This window comes from Erpetoichthys calabaricus, chromosome 15 (genome assembly GCF_900747795.2).
Source record: "Erpetoichthys calabaricus chromosome 15, fErpCal1.3, whole genome shotgun sequence".
Classification (NCBI taxonomy): Eukaryota; Metazoa; Chordata; class Cladistia; order Polypteriformes; family Polypteridae; genus Erpetoichthys; species Erpetoichthys calabaricus.
Window position 1 is genome coordinate 81,289,881 of NC_041408.2, and position 15,359 is coordinate 81,305,239.

The following is a 15,359-nucleotide window of genomic DNA, read 5'->3' on the forward strand; positions in this document are numbered from 1 at the left end:
CTGCTATGCTGGTTGTTAATTGTCACTATTAGGGTTAAATGAAGGAAGCAAACTACACAGGAAAAGGGGAAAATAATAGGAAAACAACAAAAGAAAGTTAAGCATGAATGGGTTTAGAAAAAAATAGAAATATTTCTAAATGTCTTATAAATGAATGCATAATAAGAGAATAGTAAAAAAGACCAGCTAATGAGATCAGTTGTTATCGATTATTGTCACAGTTTGTAAATCTGGTTGGAACAAAAACTTGCAGCCACAGTCGGTCCCCAGGATCGAATTTGGGAAGCACTGCTTTAAGGGGTAATTTCTTATATTTTTGGTCATCTGTTTTAGCTGAACTCATAAGGAGAGATCACATTTCTAGTTTTATCTATTTCAGTTCTTCTAGGAAGGAGGTCATTGAATTCTGCAAAACCCTGGTTACCTTACAGAGCGGTTTCTGTATTGAAAAGCCACTACCATGTTTTCTGTGTATCAAATTTTCAGTTATTCCCTTCTTTGTCTTGAGTTTACAATAACTTGAGAGATCTATCTATCTATCTATCTATCTATCTATCTATCTATCTATCTATCTATCTATCTATCTATCTATCTATCTATCTATCTATCTATCTATCTATCTATCTATCTATCTATCTATCTATCTATCTATCTATCTATCTATCTATCTATCTATCTATCTATCTATCTATCTAATTTCTTTTTGGAATTGACTCTGTGGGTTTGAACTTGAACTTCTTCACACACAAGGAGCAGAAAACAAATACCCTGGCCTACCTGCTAAAGTAAAGGAATGTACAGTGTCCTGGGAAAATCATTTTGTTTAAAAAAAGAATTGGTTATTTTGGTTCGCTAACTAATGCAATAGGTTCACCTTTGTCTATTGCAATATCCATCCATACATTTATATAAACTGTTCAAAAAATTAAAGGAACACTTTGAAAATACATCAGATTTAAATGGGAAAAAAAATCCTGCTGGATATCTGTATTGAAATGAACTGGGTAATGTGTTAGGAACGAAAGAATGCCACATCGTTTGATGGAAATGAAAATGATCAATCTACAGAGGGCTGAATTCAAAGACACCCCAAAAATCAAAGTGAAATCAAAGTGTCAAAATTTCATTGCGGCAATTCCAAATCGTGCTCAGTAGTTTGTATGGCCTCCACGTGCTTGTATGCATGCCTGACAATGTCTTAATGAGACGACGGATGATATCCTGGGGGATCTCCTCACAGATCTGGACCAGGGCATCACTGAGCTCCTGGACAGTCTGAGGTGCAACTTGGCGGCATTGGATGGACCGAAACATAATGTCCCAGAGGTGTTCTATTGGATTGAGGTCAGGCGAGCAGAGCGTGGGGGCCAGTCAATGGTTTCAATTCCTTCATCCTCCAGGAACTGTCTGCATACTCTCGCCACATGAGGCCGGGCATTGTCGTGCACCAGGAGGAACCCAGGACCCACCGCACCAGCAAAGGGTCTGACAATGGGTCCAAGGATTTCATCCCCATACCTAATGGCAGTCAAGGTGCCATTGTCTAGCCTGTAGAGGTCTGTGCGTCTCTCCATGGATATGCCTCCCCAGACCACCAAAACGGTCATGCTGGACAATGTTACAGGCAGCTCTCATCTGTGAAAAGCACAGGACGCCAGTGGTAGACCTGCCAATTCTGGTATTCTATGGCAAATGCCAATCGAGCTGCATGGTGCCGGGCAGGCAGTGAGCACAGGGCCCACTAGAGGATGTCAGGCCCTCAAGCCACCCTCATGAAGTCTGTTTCTGATTGTTTGGTCAGAGACATTCACACCAGTGGCTTGCTGGAGGTCATTTTGTAGGCTCTGGCAGTGCTCATCCTGTTCCTCCTTGCCCAAAGGGGCAGATACCGGTGGGACCTGGCTGATGGGTTAAGGACCTTCTACGAGGGGCCCTGTCCAGCTCTTTTTGAGTAACTGCCTGTCTCCTGGAATCTCCTCCATGCCCTTGAGACTGTGCTGGGAGACACAGCAAACCTTCTGGCAATGGCACGTATTGATATGCCTGCCATCCTGGAGAAGTTGGACTATCTGTGCCAGCTCTGTAGCGTCCAGGTATCGCCTCATGCTACCAGTAGTGACACTGACCGTAGCCAAATGTAAAATGAGTGAAAAGCAGATGAGGAGGGAAAAATGTCAGTATCCTCCCTCCACCTGTTAAATCATTCATTCCTGTTTTGAGGGGTTATCTCATTGTTGCCCCTCTAGTGCACCTGTTGTTCATTTCATTAACACCAAAGCAGCTGAAACGGATTAACAAGCCCCTCTGCTACTTAACTGACCAGATCAATAGCCCAGAAGATTCATTGACTGGATGCTATACTCTGAGTAAAAAGTGTGTGTTTAATTTTTTTGAGCAGTATATTTATTTATTTCACCATAGAGAACTGAAGAATTTTCATATAGCATCAAGTGTATGAAGGTGTCCGTCCATTGCTCATGCACATATCCATGCAGGGCAAATTTAGATTCAACAATCAGTGTGATGTGCGTTTCATTAGACGGACGTGGAGTGATTTAAAACAGTCAGTGCGATCACAGGGAAAACATGCATACTCCATAGAGACTGACCTGGCATCTAAAGTGATGTCTCTAGAGCTGTGAAGCAGTATTACTAATCTCTCTTCCACTGTACTGTCCTTACTCTTGTGTGTATTTTTACTGATGGATATATATGTATGAATTTTAAAATATGGTAGGTAATGCTATTTGCCTTTTTAAAAAAAAATTGGTTCAATTTGTGAACTTGGTTCTTCAGTTTAGGGGCAAAGTTGAATATAAATCATGAAGCAACTCATCATGTGATGCGGCCTAATGTAGTATTTCTTCTGCAAAATGTCTTGAATTTTCAGAATTGAAGGTGTTCAAACATTTAATTGCCATGTTTTTTGGTTTGATTCATGTAAATGTAAAGTTGCCAAGTGGAAGACTGGTTTACTGAGATTCCGTTACATGAAGATATTCATCTCTCTTTAACATTTTGGAGTCTAAATTAGCTTGTTACCTAATATTATTATTTATCTATTCATTTATTTTCAGATCTTTGACTGCAGTTCATAATAAGGAGGCAGAAAGATAGAGAGAGAGAATAGTTGGGGGAACTCAGATAATCATTTTACATAAACTTGTGAATCACAACTTTCTCTATTTCACCAGCCAAGTTAATTTCATTACACACTTTCATATGAGCAAGTTATGTGTTCTTATCATTCACAGTGAAAGACAACAGTAACAAAAAAATCTAAAAACATGAGGTAGAAACTTGCCAGACCAGTGATGACTTTGGATCACCATAGTCAGTTATGGGCTGTGTCATGCAACATGAAACAAAAAAGAACACTAATATCTCCTCAGTAACGGTTTCAGTTTTTCATTATCAAATCAAATGAAAATTTATTTATAAAGCACAATTTTAAAACACCATAAGTGTAAACCAATGTGCTGTACAATAAAATCAAAAAAATATCAACAATAAATCAGTAAACAAAGGACAGCAATTACATAAATACTAAAACAAATCAGTTAAAGGAACCGATTAGAAGATACACAATTTACAGAAAAACAATGGATATGAAATAAATAATAAATTAATAAAGTTGATACCAGAGTTACTCATATGCAGTTAAAAGCAATCGAAAACAAGTGTGTTTTAAGTCTTGATTTAAACATTTGGTTTGATGATACTGACCTAAGTTCAATTGGCAGAGCATTCCATAACTTTGGTGCTAGAACTATAAAGGCACGATCACCCCTTGTCTTCATCGTAGACTTTGGCATGACCAACAATTGCTGTTGAGAGGAACATAAAAAGCAGACTGGTGTATACGGTGTGGCAGGGGGCTGGCGTCCATGCCCAGCCGGGGCACCCCTGCACACTATATTCAGGGGGTGCAGCCCTGGACAGTGCAATACCTCCCCCTGGACGCTAGATCCCAGCCCCCTTGGGGTGGAGCAGTGCCTCGGTTTCCCACAGGGCTCCCTGGGAATTGGAGTTGGGTGCAGCCCTGTTGGGTCCCGCAGGCACTGCCAGGGGGTGCTGTGTTTGGAACTCCTGAGCCCGTGTGGGCAGCAGATTCATTACACTATAAAAGGAGCCAGCAACCACCACACAGTGGCCAGAGTCGGGTGGGAGGAGAACAAAGCTTGGTGAGGAGTGGTGGTGGAAGAAAAGAGTGTGGTATACTGGTGCTATGATGTTATTGGGACTGTGTTGTGGCTGGAGGGATTACGGGGAAGACGTGCCCTCCAGCTGAAGAAAAATAAAAGTTTATATATTTTTATATGTGCCTCCGGGTGAATCTGTGTTGGGTCGGGCGCTATATAACGCCTTTTCTTACAACAGAACCAGCAACTGTGCCAGATAGGATGGGGCAGCAGCATTTAGCGACTTATAAACCAAAAGTAAAATTATAAAATGAATCCTAAATTCAACTGGGAGCCAATGAAGCGAGGCCAGAATTGGAGTAATGGACCCCACTTTCTGAGACCCAGTAAGAAACCAAGCAGCAGCATTCTGAACCATATGTAGCCGAGAAAGATGAAATTTACTGATACCAGAATAAAGTGAATTACAATAATCGAGGAACAATATAATAAAAGCATGGCATACCTTCTTCAAATCAGAGTGCCCCAGAAATGGTTTGACTCTAGCAAGCAGTTTAAGCTGAAAAAAGCAGCTCTTAACATTAACATTACTATTAATAATTTTGATTCAAAGGGATTTTTGTTTCTCTTGTAGAACACGCACACACAAAGTACTCATGCATTGCTTTACTTCAAGCTATTTGTTTCTGATATCACCTTATGGTGGACACTGAAATTTTTGGTGTTGTTCTTGACAGTTTTGTGGCACCACGTGGAAAGGAAATATATAAATATTGACTATTGGCATTTGGATAAAATAATTTGAACCACAGTATCAGTGTCCAGTGCAAACAGCAAAAAATATATTTTATTCATAACAACCTCTATTTTTACATTGCATTTCTTGTTTTGGGGGGTGACACAGTGGCAACACTGCCATCTCACAGTAAAGAGACCAAGGTTTGTGTCTTGGATCCTCCCTACATGGAGTTTGCATGTTCTCCCCGTGGGTTTCCTCCCACTGTCCAAAAACTTGCAGGTTAGGTGAATTGGCGACCCTAAATTGCCCCTAGTTTGTATGTGTTGTGTGATTGTTTGTGTTCACCATGCGATGGACTGGCACCCTGTCCAAAGTTTGTTCCTGTCTTGAATACTGTGCTCGCTGGGATAGGCTCCAAGCCTTCCCCCATCAAACTGCAACCTTGGTTTAGATTAAGTGGGTTACAAAGTGACATGATATGACTTTTAGTTTCACATTTTATAAAATTTACTTTACAGGAACTGGTGGCATATCTTTATATATAATACACTTCCATGGCTGTTCATTTGTCTGTCCAGGATTTTAAATCACCTGTAGCTCGCAAACCGATTGACTGATTGATCTGAAATTTGGTACACGTATACTACGTGATGTCTACTGTCCGCTTTCGGGGTGATGATTGACCTCCAAGATTATTCCTCTTTTTATTTTATTTTATTGTAGAATTGACTCTCGGTGGCATCCAGCAGGGCGGCCATATGGCACATGCTTATGGGCGCCGTTCTCATCCCTACCACCTTCGCCATCACTTCCCCTACCTCTTTATATCTCAAATCATTCTTGAGACAGATTGAATACTTGAGTGCCAGCTTAAGTGAAAAATTAAGAAAACGTGCTAAGTAATTGCAATGCAAACACTGACTTAATCAGTTGTAACGCGAAAAGATGTCAACGGAAGAAGAGAAGAAGCGGGCCGCTAGGGTGGAGAAAAGAAGATCTGCTCGGGAAGGAACAAAAGCATCAACCTCAGAGCAAATAAATGCTAAATGTACAAAGAAAGAGGATGAAAACTAGGAATGCTCAAATCAAGTGTATTCACCACACGTTATCGTGCTTACAAATATTTCTACATTTGACTGCCACTCATTTTTACGTTGAGCCAACATGTTACTACAAATTAGGTCACATTATTGAATTAAGCCAACTCCATAAGTAATCAGTACCAAAAAGTGTCAACATTTCAACTTGGGTAAGCATTTACAGATCACAGAGGGTTAGCAGAAAACAAGCATAAGCTGAACCCAATTGCTAAAACAAAATAAAAGCTGTACTTTGAGAATGGAGGGCAAGTAGGCTTCAGTGGAGAGAAGTCACAGATGCCAGAGTCCAAAGAATGAAGGTCTTTAAGGAATCCAAACTAAGCAGACAAAATGGAAATGAAGCACCCACAAGAAAACTTAAGCTCAGCTGCAAAGACAAAGGTTTTAAGGTGGTTTAAGTTGTGTGTTTTTCTGTAGTTTACGCTAACCATCCACCTATCCACTTGGCGAATCCTTTAACAAAGTTTTGGTGTGACAAAATCAATGTTATGCACAATTGGTGTCAAATGATGCAGTACTTAGAGACCCTGATTCAATTTTCAGTTCAGCCCCTGTTTGCGTGAGGTTACCACAGTCTACTAGTATTTACTTGGATTTTCTGCAGGTTTCCTCCATCATCAGAAAGAAGTTCACATTAATGTACTGTAATTGGCAACTCAAAACCCAACCAGCTGCCAGTTTCCTTGTGTTCTTAACGTATGTGTGTGGCAGTAGACTGATGTCATATCCGTCGTTTGTCTTGAGCCAAATGCTGTTGGGATACACTCCAGCTGCTTTAGAAAATTGAGAAATGGATGCTAGCTTTATTTTTTTTTTCTTCCATATCCCAAAAGACCTGGTGGTTAGGTGGTATGGTGCTTTCAAATAAGCCATATGTGTATAAGTGCTTATGTGAGTGTGCTCTGCATTGGACTGACAAGCCTGTCCAGTGCTATCAGGATATTCTTGGACCTTCTGCCTCTCTCAACTGGATTCATTGGTTTTGAAAATGTAATATATATTGTCATGCAATGCTATGTTTGTTATATTATCTCAGCCGTGACTCATGCAATTCATGTTTAGAAAATAAATGGAAGTGTTTATTTGCATGCAGTTCAAGTTATGAAGCCTGTTTTCCCTGTACACAGTGTTTCACTTATTCTTCTTGTTGGAAATGTTCCCCTTAGGGATGAATAAGAATACAGTATGTGTACTTTTTCAGACAATAGGAGACCAGTGAGTTCATTAAAGGTGCTTGGTTAGCTAATACTATAGCTACATTGTTACACCCCTCATCCAGACAGGTTTTATAGGCTTCCGTTTTAGTGCTTCAAATATGTGACTCATCTACATCTGTTTTATTTTACAATTATATTTCTTAAGCTCTTAAAATTCAAAACAATATTGTGTGGTCTCATGTATTATTTATAATGAATGTACAATTTACCAATGTTATTAAAGTGTTTAGTAATATATTTATGTACTTCAAAAAAAAGAATGCTGAATATTTAAAATTTGTGTATGAATCATTGGCGAGTTGGGGAAGAAGAGGCAGGTAGTGTGGTGAAAAGGGGGCAAGGTGGATGACAAACCTACAGCCAGTGCCTTTCAAGAGATATTAACTGCCTGGCAGAATGTGGAAGGATAACACAATGCAGGCAACAAAAAATGCAGAAATAGGTTTCTGCAATTTTTATTTAGCATTCATTGAGAAATATAAGCACTACTAATTCAAACTCTTCTGTAACACTGAAGCATCAAGTCAAGTCAAGTTGGGGTGCATGCACCTGGTACAGCGCGTTGCCGCACCCACCACACGACGAAACAACTCCGGATCCCAGTTGGCAACCTCCCAGGCAGACACGCAGTCCAGTCCCACCCTTCAGAAATGACCCTGTATCTGCCGCAGCCAGGTGTTACGTGGGAAACCCCTTGCCCTGGTCCAGCCACTCGGGTACCCAACAATGAGGATCTTACGAGCCGGATCACCCTCTCGGAAACACGCCACATGGCCGTTGTACCGTAACTGACACTCACTCACAATGCAGGTTAATTTGCCTCATTCGGGACTCCATGAACAACACAAAGTCAAACCAGCGGTACCCAAAGATTTTCTGGAGAGACTTAGTAAAGAAGGAGTCCAGTCTTCATCTCAGGTCACTGGATAGCGTCTGTGTCTCGCAATCGTATAGCAAGACAGGAAGCACCAGGACTTGGCAGTGACTGAAGCATGCAGGACATTTTCTTTTTCTTAGTTACTGCCTTTTTCCATTTTGACTTAATGATGCTCGTGAAGATTATCATCCATTTCATATACAATTTTAGGAGATCTGGTCTTGAGAGATTAATACATACCTACACAAACTTCTCACTTTGTGACTGCTCAGGTGTGCATACTTTCCAAATGGAATAAACTCCATGCATAATGACTACAATACAGAATTGAGTAAAGAGAAAATAATCTTACCAATCTTGTAAAAAGTGTCAGGCCCACCTGTTAAGTGCATTTTCTTTCAAGTAGTTTGCTCTGTTTTATCTGCCCTGTGCCACAGGTAAATGATCTGGGAAAGTTTGTAAAATAGTTCTTACAATTTTAGAATCGTTCATCTTGCCAAAGGTTACAGGCTAATGGCATCTTTAACACCTGAGAAAACCGTTTCTTATATCTGTTTTATCTCTTGGTTGTTTATGTGCTCAAAGAACCTTGGCAGCATGGTGCTGTGTATTCGATTAGATGTTCATATACCATACTTATCAGTTTAGTACTTGTTCACTCATGTTCATGTTTATTAATTTTAGCTGTCATTTTAAACTTGGCCAGTTTAGTCTGATGTCCTTCTGTAACCACAATTTAGCATATTGCCAGACATCTTTCCCATTAAATATCAGACATGCAGAATTTGGAATTTGTAGTGTGTACCTACTCAATCATAGTGTATGTCTTGCAGACACATTTATGGAGACCTTTCTTTGACTCTCACATTAATTTTATTTGTAGTTCCTTGCTCTTTCCAATGATACTCGAAAAAAAAAATTTAACAGTAAACCTAACATTTAAAAATTTTTGGTTTGTTAAAAGTAGCTAACATTTTACTAAAAAAAAGTTTCATTTTATAGATGACCTCTATATATACTGTAATTTATATATAAATATATATACATAAAAGCCAAATACCATTGACTCACTTATCATGAAATCTCCTGAACCATGAGGACTTGGGACTTGAAATTTGGAATGCAGGTTACCCTCGGCCCATAGGTGCTTGCTGAGAAACGGTTTTAAAAATTTCGTGGTCCAAGTTTTTTAGACCTGTTTGTATGTCTGTCTATTTCACGAGAGAACTACTTAACAGATTTAGATTGGGTTTTTTTCTATAATTTGCTTGAACATTCCATTGATTTTGCGACTTTCTCATCGTGCTAAGTATGATAGTTCGCTTGCGGTACCGATTTATTAGCGCGAATCCAAGAGAGACTCATTGGGCTGCAGGGAGGGGGGCGAGACCCTCCTCACTCACACATCTGCCCTGGGGTGTAACGTTAACTCCGCTTAGTTAATGAATGAGAGAACTACTTAATGGATTTAGATTTTTTTTTTCTATAATTTGCTTGAACATTCTGGTTGATTTTGTGACTTCTCTCATTGTGCTAAGACTCATAGGTCGCTTGCAGGAACGATATATTTGTGCTTATTTGAGACGGAGGCTGTGGGCCGAGGTGAGGGGGAAGAGTGATGTCAGGAGTAGAGAGCTGGGCCGGGCCCTCCTTACTGTCCTGTTTCACTAATACGCGGGCGAAGCCGCGGGGGATGGCTAATATATATATATATATATATATATATATATTATTAAAATATTTTTATAAAACATTTTCAATCCAAAAATTACAATAGCTGGAGCTTGAGACTCTCCTGGCAGAATTGGTGGGTGTAGCGCAGGAGCCAGTTGGAAATGTAGGAAGGAATCCAGAATACCTGGCGATTAACACACACAGACGCATTAAGAACTTGCAAACTCCACATGGACAATGACTGGATGCAGGACTGAAGCCCAAGATGCTGGCTTTAATAAACAGCAGTGCTAACCCTTATACCAACTATCCTTTTGTATAATTTACCCTCATAGACATGTGTATGAAAAGAGCAGTTACATAGGCACACGAAATGCTTGAGCAAACTCCTAACATTCATAGACATGTAGACATACTGTACAACACATAAACACACTAATTGCATGCATATATACATGCATTGCCTGTATGAATACACACAACACTTGAACAGTCACATACACCTTGTACATTAACACATATAAAGTTGAACAACACATACATAAGCAGAAAGAACATGTCACTAGGCAAGAGTAACCCCTGAATCTGTGTACAGAATATACAGTATGTATAAAAATCTACAACACAGATGAATATGACCCATAATAAACACACCCAACACATGAAGCAATACTTGTAAAAACAGTAAATACATAGATAAACAGAGCACATACATAGACTCATCCAGCAGTGCATAAATATGTGATGTGTGCTTAACCAGACGTAGTGCATACACAGATGCATGTAAAACACAAATGCAGACTTATGAAAAATGGGCATAAATACAGCAAACATACTGTATGAGTTTACATGATATGTGCACAAACACACAACATATACTGTATGTACCATATGTCCCAGTATACACATACTATGCATGAATTATATGAATTGTATATTAATGTAGATACAAACTTTTACAGATTATTACTAGAACAGAGCTCGGCTGAGAATGCCAGCTTCTGACTTACGGCAAAACATAATTTTATTGATTATTGTTAATATTTTCCTCATCATTATCAAACGGAAAAAAAAAATTTGTCTTTATCTAAACCAAAAGGAAACATGTTAAAAATGTATCATTGTGACCTTATAATGATGCTGAGCTGTTTGCTTCAGCTCCTACTATTTGTACTGTAGCTAGTTTTCACATTATTTATCTTCCTTTTCAATATCGGACTTTTCCCAACTGCTTTTATAGGCCCTTGCTCTTGGAACAACAGTGAAACATCAGCTAAACTTTATAGCCCAGCACAAATAAAAATTTGACTAACAAAATGCTCCATTTTAAGTAGACAGACTAATCGGCAGCATACAGCAGAGACGTTTGTGTTCCCTATTCTACCTCTTACTGACCCACTGGGAGGCACTGTCGACTAATATCCACAATCTGATAGAAGAAATATCTTTCCCATCCAGAGACTTGTCCATTCATAGAGTTTCACAAAGCAATGGCAAAGCCTTTCTCTCATAATGCAGAGTGTATCATTCTCGTTGGAGGGAGACAGCGGTCAGATCACATCAGATTATGAAAGGCAGTGGCAACTCGCAGAACTGATACCTTTTTTTTTTTAAATAGAAGCTGCAAGTCAGATATCAGGTTCAATTCTCCAAAAAACAAAAGAGCGCCTGGCACTTCCAATTACTGAACAAGCACAAACAGAAAGAAAGAGAGAGACAGGAACAGATTAGTAGAAGAGGATGACTTACGTATTCCTCCTTGTTGCCCAGTACTTGTATTGCAGGCTAATAACAGCATTCTGTCTGTGAGCAGCTGCTTTAGGCACCCATGTGAAGAGAGCTGCAGCTGGCGGCTGTGAGTCCGCATAGCCTGCGAGTCTTAACTAGTCACATGCCCCTCCTCTGATCCATGTCCCTGTGCTGCTGAGAGGTCATCTCTCTTGAGTTCATTATTCTCACTGCACTGGCAACGCGACATAAGACAAAGCCCTGCTAATGAGACGGGATTGGCTTACCATGACCTCCAAATCTTCTCAAGCGAGTTTAGCAAGTTGTTTTTTTTTTTTTTTTTTTTTTTTTTTTTCGTTTCCCATTTATTATTGACTTTTTAATCACTGCAGGTGTGATCTAAAAGGCTGACCTCATTAGCATGATAGTCTCTTTAAATAGAATTTCAGCTACTGCTCATTACAGAGAAGGTGTTCTCATGCTAACTTGGTAAAACAAAATAGGCAACCTAAAAATATATATATATACATTAGAACTGTTTACATACCTCATAATTTTTTACAGTGAGAGCTTAACAAACAGCTTAAGCGACTTCCTCAGTTTCATACAGGTAGTTTGTAGAAAATGTTGAACCATGCCCACTAAGCTACAATGCCTCGAGAGAATGTAATCTCTTCACAAACTCAAGTGAAGTGACCCTGTAATAAAGTGAGTGCCCACAGCAAACACAAGCACACCTACTAAGCACATTTGTACTGACCAATAAACCATGTCTTTGGAATGTAGGGCAAGGCAAGTCAAGTTGGGGAGCATGCACTGCTGCACCCACTACACGACGAAACAACTCGGGATCCCAGTTGGCAACCCCCAGGCAGACACGTGGTCCAGTCCTACCCTCCGGAAATGATCCTCTGTCTGCCGCAGCCAGCTGTAACGTGGGTGACGACTCGGGTCCCCAACAATGAGGAGTAGTGTGGTGAAAAGGGGGCAAGATGGATGACAAACCTACAGCCAGTGCCTTTCAAGAGATGTTAACTGCCTGGCAGAACGTGGAAGGATAACACATTGCAGGCAACAATAGGTTTCTGCAATTTTTATTTATAATTCATTGAGAAATATAAGCACTACTAATTCAAACTCTTCTTTAACACTGAAACATCAAGTTAAGTTAGGGAGCATGCACTGGTACAGCGTGTTGCCGCACCCACTACATGACGAAACAACTCCGGATCCCGGTTGGCAACCCCCCAGGCAGACACGCAGTTTAGTCCCACCCTCCAGAAATGACCCTCTATCTGTCCCAGCCAGGTGTTACGTGGGCAACCCCCCGGTCTGGTCCAGCCACTCGGGTCCCCAACAATGAGGATCTTACGAGCCTGATCACCCTCTGGGAAACGCTCCACATGGCCGTAGTGCCGTAACTGATGCCCCCTCACAATGCAGGTAATGTGCCTCATGCAGGACTCCATGAGCAACACAAAGTCAAACCAACGGTACCCAAGGATTTTCCAGAGAGACACAGTACCAAAGGGGTCCAGTCTTCATCTCAGGTTACTGGATAGCGTCCATGTCTCGCAACCATATAGCAAGACAGGAAGCACCAGGCAAGGCAAGGACTGTCAAACTCAACACAGACAACGAATGATCCAGAATCCAAGAAACTTGTATCTTCTTTGTAAAAGAACATATATTTGCATGCTTGAAAAAAGCATCTTTCACCTCTGCAATCAAGTTTCATTTCAAATGTTGTCATGGCATACTTCACACTTTCATACTATCCAGTTCTTCACAATATGAGCATAGCACAGTAATTCCAGCAGTTGTAAAATGTCTAGCTGAGAATCACATAATTAGCACATCCAGGGAGCAGCATTGCGGGACGCCTAGTAGTCTTTTTAGTTAACCCGAGAAGGAAGTTTAAAATGCTGGGAGGTAGAGTGCCTTTGGCATATGGGAATGAGGTAGCAGCCTGAGGTAGGTTTTGATTTAGAGGCTTTCTGTATTCACCTTATTTGCTCTAATTCACAAAAAATGAATGCTACTCAACCTCTAAAACTTTTCAACCTTTTTAAATAACAGGCACTAAAATGATAAATAATAACAAATTTATCTCATAGGAGTGACTTTCAAAATAAGATCACCCTTTAGGTGGTTTCATTACTGGAGCTTTTATTTTAAACACTTATATATATATATATATGTTCCAGAAATTCTGTGAACATATTGCACCTGTAGAATCTTTATGTATAATACGCTACCGTGGCTGTCCGTTTGTCTGTCCAGGATTTTAAATCACCTGTTACTAATTAAAAGTACACTGACCCCTAGATCAGATTATTCCCATCTGCAACAGCTCATATGTGTCCTACTATGAGAAGGACATGTAAGGTACCTAACCAGCTGGGTGAGAGGAAAACATGTGCCGCGTGGTTGAGACTCAACTTCATTATTTTCCTGCTGCTGTGTGCCACTGCAATGTAAAAGCCAAATTTTGTACTTTTACACTCAAAGTGCCCTGCTTATCATTATTTAGAATATGCTACCATGGTTGTCTGTTTGTCTGTCCAGGATTTTAAATCACCTGTAGCTCGCAAACCGTTTGATCGATTGACACTGAAATTTGGTACACATATACTACGTGACGTCAACTATCCGAGTTCAGGGTGATGATCCAAAGTTATTTCTCTTTTTATTTTATTTTATTGTAGAATCAACTCTCGGCAGGGGCAGCAGGGCATCATGTGGCGCCTGTGTACAGGCGCCGTTCTCATTCTCTACTACCTTCGCTGTCACTTCCTCTACCTCTTCATATCTTAAATCATTCTTAAGGCATATGAAGACTTAAGTGTCGGCTTAAGGGAAAAATTAAGGAAAACGTACTAAGTAATTGCAACACAAACACTGACTTAATCAGTTGTAATGTGAAAAGATGTTGACGAAAGAAGAGAAGAAGCAGGCTGCTAGGGTCGAGAAAAGAAGAGCTGCTCAGCAAGCAGCAAACGCATCAACCTCTGAGCAAATGATTGGTAAACGTACAGAGAAAGAGGATGAAAACTAGGAATGCTCAAGTCAAGTGTAACGTGCAGTGCGCCATTACTGGTTAATAATAATTATCATAATGAAATTCCCTAGATTTGATTTGCTGCTGCTTCTTTTAGCTAATACATGAAGTCCTGAAATGGGAGGTTCTCCTATTTTCCCCAGTGTGGAACACTATTGTTGAATATACTGTAAATAATAAACGTAATACTTAAAGAAACGTTTTGAACATTACTGAAACTTTAACATATGAAGCCTGGTAAAAAAAAGCTGAAGAGGTGCTGACATTTTAACTTGTATTTTTGCCAGGCTAACTGGGAGAGAGATTCCTGAAATCCATCCATATTCTAACGCTGAGCAGGGCTGAGGGGCTCTTGAAATACAGTATGTTGAAATATGTAGTAGAATGTGCTTGAAGAGTCGGGTCCCAACTTCTGTGCAACAAGTGGGTAGTCAGTTCCGCATCATGTTTTGTCAAAAACAGGTACTTTGTACCTAAATACAGGAAGACACTGAAAGTGTATTTGGTTTGGCTCCTATTACAGTTTTGTAATGACACCTCCCCCACAGATAACAATGTTAGGAGGTTTTGGAAATATGGAGGTTCTTCTTGATTTAAAACAGTAAAGGTCACTTGCAGAATGTGCCTGGTCCTCAACGGGACTCTTAATGTGATGGCCAGTGCTCAGTCCTCGGTGGGGCATGAGTTGTGATAGGTGCTAAGGGCATCTCTGATGTTTATTATTATTATTACTGTATATACTGTATATATTATATATTACTGTGGTACTTACTTTCAGAGCTTTGCATGGACAAGCTCCTGAGTACCTATCCAGTCTGATC

The 15,359-nt window shown here is 40.1% G+C and overlaps 1 protein-coding gene across 1 annotated transcript in view; it reads right to left on the reverse strand.

Annotated features, from left to right (window-relative positions):
* The window catches only part of rasgrp3 (RAS guanyl releasing protein 3 (calcium and DAG-regulated)), a 104,158-nt gene extending 92,518 nt beyond the window's left edge, over positions 1-11,640 (reverse strand). Inside the window, exon 1 of the mRNA XM_028820653.2 lies at positions 11,499-11,640. The gene's annotated coding sequence lies outside the window, so the exon portion shown is untranslated. The remainder of the gene's footprint in view (positions 1-11,498) is intronic.
* Between the last annotated feature and the right edge of the window lie 3,719 nt (positions 11,641-15,359).